The sequence below is a fragment of the Oratosquilla oratoria genome, chromosome 41, assembly GCF_046742065.1.
Source record: "Oratosquilla oratoria isolate Oo_2021 chromosome 41, ASM4674206v1, whole genome shotgun sequence".
In the NCBI taxonomy this organism is placed as follows: domain Eukaryota; kingdom Metazoa; phylum Arthropoda; class Malacostraca; order Stomatopoda; family Squillidae; genus Oratosquilla; species Oratosquilla oratoria.
In genome coordinates this window covers 37,439,600-37,444,599 of record NC_134817.1, presented here as the reverse complement: position 1 = coordinate 37,444,599, position 5,000 = coordinate 37,439,600, and positions in this window count along the sequence as shown.

Here is a 5,000-nt window from a genome sequence, read left to right as displayed (position 1 = left end):
ATAACACCAACTTTAATGGGTTACTTTAATTGGCACTTTAATTGGTTACTTTAATTGGTTACTTTAATTGGCACTTTAATTGGTTACCAATTAAGGCCAGACTTGTGTATGAAATATGTGTGATGGCCTATCAGGCAGTAAATTCTGGTAGAACCAAATATATACGTGATCTCCTTGAGGACTTTCATATAGACCCAGATATGTTGTTAAGACACAGTGTGATGCCACATAGATTACATGAGCCACGGTATAATTTGGAAATTGGATTTAGAGCCTTTGAAAATTGTGCTCCAAGACTCTATAACAAATTACCTTTGAACCTCAAGATGGCCGTAAATGTTGAAATATTCAAGAAAAGACTGAAGACATACTTGTTTACTGAGTGTTATGATCTGGATGATATGACTGAAGCAAGAATACAAGTGTTAGTTTGTATGAGGGCGGCTGTAATGAGCGCCGTGTAAGCGGCGGAATACGGCCGAGAAACTCCAACTACGTAAGAACGTAAATGGCAAAATTGGTAATCGCAATGTAAGTAATAGCAATTTAGGATCAGGCGAATTCCGACACGTACAAAATTAAATCTGCTCTAACCAGAATATATTTTGTAAAGGTTGTCATCGTAATAACAGCATTTGACATCTTTTTGTTTCCTTTGCTAATGTAAGATATATCTTAAAACTTTGAAACGATGTAAAGAAAAGGTTTAAAAGGTTTTCAAAGAGGTGGTGAATATTTGTTAAATGTATGACTTAGTTACTTGTTGATAAATTACCTTTAGTAATTACCTTTAGTATTGGCCATTAGGTATCCCGAAGGGTAATAAGACCACATACCAAGGTTGGACGCTGTAATGGTGTTAATGTGCAGGTTGCAGCCCCTAAGCACCGAGAAGTCAGCAGGAAAAGTTGTACTTGTAGAGGTCTTCTCTAGTAGACAATTCTTTCGCGATTTTACTTTTAAAAGATGCTACGGTTTTGGCACTAATGGTTTCTTAGCTCAGCTTGTTCCATGGTTCTGTAATTCTTGCAGGTAGGAAGGTTTTTCTGTTGCTAGTTTGGTGTTGTAATTGTAGCTTTAAGTTGTGACCTCTGGTCGCTGTACTAAGTGTTGGCTTGAACATCGCTCTTCCACAGCTGTTGCATTCCCACCCGTAGTCTACCTGATCAATGTTCTTCATAATCTTGAAACCTTGTATAAGGTCCGCTCTATGCCTTCTAAACTGGAGTGGTGGGAGTTGAAGACTAGCAAGTCGCTCTGAGTAGGATAAGAGAGAGAGTCCTGTAACCAATCTTGTTGCCCGTCTCTGTACGCTTTCAAGTGCATCTTTGTCTCTTTTGCAAAGGATTACAAAGGCGGAGCATGCCGACAGGAGACCTTTTGGTCCATATCTAGGTCGGGTGCGAAAAAAAAATGAAAAAAATAAGTAAAACCTATAATAAAGTAAATAACAAACAAAATGCATAAATAAATGCATAGGTATAGTTATATAATCAACAAACCGGGAAATACTAAATACTAATGACTTGACATGTAACTACTAATAAATGAAACTCAAAACAGACAAATGCTAACAAAACAAAAACAAATAATATGAAATTATAATCATTACAGTATCTTGCTTAGGTGTTTATCTAAATGATTTTTCAGCTTTGGGGACAAAATTACCGAGGCATATTCCAGGTGAGGGCGAATTAGGCTTTTATACAGGTGGAGGAAGACAGTCTTGTCCATGGCCGTGAAAGTGTGTTTAATTGCTCCAAGTACTGCTCCAAGTCTTGCTGACCTGTGCTTGAATATGGGTTGAGAGCTGCAGCCGCTGATCCACCGTGACCCCCAGATCCCTCTCTTCCTCCACTGACACCGGCGTGTGTAGTGATCCATCAGATCCATTCATTGTGTATTCATATAGTGGGTTGTTTGTTTCCAGATGCATAATCTTACATTTCTCTGGGTGAAACAGCGTCTGCATTTTCTGTGCCCATGACTCCAGTCTTACGAGATCTTCCTGGAGACCGCTGTTGTCGAGTTCTTCTATTACTTGGTATATTTTTGTGTCATCTGCAAACAAGGACATATAGTTTTTGAGGAAATCGGGAACATCAGACACAAACATCGTAAAGAGGAGTGGGCCCAAAACAGAACCCTGAGGAATTCCACTGGTGACCCTGGACCAGTTGGAGAGAGCGCCATTGACCAGCACCCGTTGCTACCTACCTGTGAGGAATCCCCTAACCCACGCTTGAATATTCCCCTTGATTCCAAGTGTGCTAAACTGTGCTAGTAGTCGTTCATGAGGTACTGTGTCGAAGGCCTTGGCACAATCTAGAAATATGATGTTGACAGGTAGGTTATGGCTTAGCGCTTCAGTCCAAAGGTCCATAGCTTCCAGGATGTTAGTTGTTGTGGAATTTCCTGGGGTAGACTCATGTTGTTGAACACAAAGGAGGTTATTTGTTCTTAAGTGTTGAATAAGATCTCCGGCAATAATGCGCTCGAGGGTTTTGCACACGACCGATGTCAATGAAACTGGTCTGTAGTTGGCCGGATTTGATTTATCGCCCTTCTTAAATAAAGGAATCACAGTCGGAACCTTCCACTGCTTTGGTACTTCCACATGTTTGAGACTGGCGCTGTAAAGGATGCAGAGGGGTGTGGCCAATATTTCTGCCAGGTCTTTGAGCATTCTTGGGTGCACTGAATCCGGTCCTGGTGATTTGTCCACTCGCAAGGCCTGACGCTTAGTTAGGACTCTTTCCCTGTTAATTGAGATCCTTAGGTTTGATTGCAGTACCTTGTATGCAAATGGTGGAAAGTTTACCATGTCCTCTATTGTGAAAACATCTGTGTGTTATTTACAGAGAACTTCTGCCTTGCCTCGATCCCGACTCACGAAGATACCCTCAGAATTTCTTAAGTCTGGTATTCCTGTTCTAGTTCTTCGACGGCTATTAACATAATTCCAGAAGGCCTTGTTGTTCGTACAGATTTCTTTGGCAAGCCTGCTCTCAAATTCCTTTCTGGCTTTCCTTGTGGCGTGAGTAGCTTCATTGCGAGCCAAGACATACTGCTGATAGCCACATCCATCTTTGGTGTTAAGATATCTGATCCAAGCGTGGTACTTTCTTCTCACTTTCCTTAAGGCAGCCTAGTTCATCCACAACAGTTTCTTGATCTTCTCAATAGCGATTACTGTCTTCTTTGGAATACACTTATCTACTGCGCTCTTGATCCCCTGCTCAGTACAGTCAGCCATCTTCTGTACTGTAAGAATACAAGAATAAATCCTAATTCTGTAGATGAAGTGGTACAAGCACTCATATTGCTAACTGAGATTGGAGAAGAATGTGGTTTAAGAATAAACAAAACAAAGAGCATCCTAACCAACAACCAAGCAAGATTCCCCAAAGAAATTAGTGGAACAAAAGCCATGGACTCCAGAACATACTTAGGAATAAAAACAACAAGAGGAAATGTCTCAAAAAACACATAAATAACATATTCAGCAAAGCAAGTTCATTTGCTAATCAAACAGCCTCAATAACGACAAGAAGTTACAACAGGATTAGCATCGGCAAAGTGTTCTGGGAAAATGTCGCCGTACCCAGTCTGCTCCACTCAAGTGAAGCAATCTTCTTCACAAAAAGTGAACTCAACAGGCTGCAGATAATAGAGAACAAGGCATACAAAATAATATTCAGAGCACCACACTACACACCAGCAGCAGCCCTGAGAGCAGAGATCGGATCTTCCTCAGCTTACACTAGAGATATGCAAAACAAGCTCTCATACGCCAGACACATCATTGGAGATGGGGGGGGGAACAAGCTAGTCAAGCTCATTTTCGAGACCTATTTGAAAGACAAAGAAGTTACTAGGCCAAGCAACTTCGATCGTACATGCAAAAGCTAAACTTAAACCTAGAGGGTCTCAAAACAATAATAAACCTCAAAGCTAGGATAGGCAATATTGACACAGACATATGGAAAGGCGAACTGGCAAGTAAACCCTCCCCATCGCACTACAGGCGATGGAAACCAGAAATAAAAACGAAGAAGAAGAAATTTATGAAAATAACGGGGAATAGTAGTTACAACCAACAGAGCTCCATGGTTTTAGCTTTGCACTTGTTTCACAGATGTACATCCGCTTACCAATCGTGCACCACACAACAGTCTGCTTATCATTTTGTTTTCAGGTTCAAAAACATACAAAGAGCTTGAGCTTGTAGTAACGAAAAAAGCAATTTTTAGGGATATCTGTCAGCTTTCGTCTTGTCAATAAACCTTAGTGCTGGAATTGTATCACAAGGTTGTGTGTTTCTTTGCCCCCAAGTCCCAACACTTTTTTCTTTTTCATTTACTTTTTATTTTTATGAAGCAATGAAAGGGAGGCAAGTACATAGGGAACCTCAAACATCTTTTGATGTAATTTCACTCCGATAATTCAGGCACACGGGAGGCTGAATCAATATTGGGAATGGTAAAATGCATACATGGTGATTAGAAATTATCATTATTAATTTTCCACTTTCAGACTACTACTTGCTGTCCATCATTTCAATGAAAAATCATGTAAAAAGCAGAAAACTGGAAAAATGGAGGCGCAGTGGTCTATATCTTATCCCCCAAAAATGTAAACAACAGCTATTACGTCATCAGTGCCCTAGCGGTGGAAAATGTAACTACGACACTGAAAAGCTCGTCTGATGAGGCACTTTTAAGATCATGCTTTTTGGATATAATCAAGACTAAAATGCTAGAAACGTGTATTTCAGTGTTCTAACTTCTAAGTTATATTTTGATACGTGAAATAACAAAATATAAAGAATTCCAAAATCTTCTCAGTCGACCTTTAATAATTGTAAGTGCAATCCATACGAACGATGGTATGAAGTTTTGATCGAAGCTTAATGAATCAAATGGATAAACACCTAAGCAAAATGCTATAATTTATGTTAATTGATCAATCAGATTGCTTTATTTGCGTGGTTAGCTATA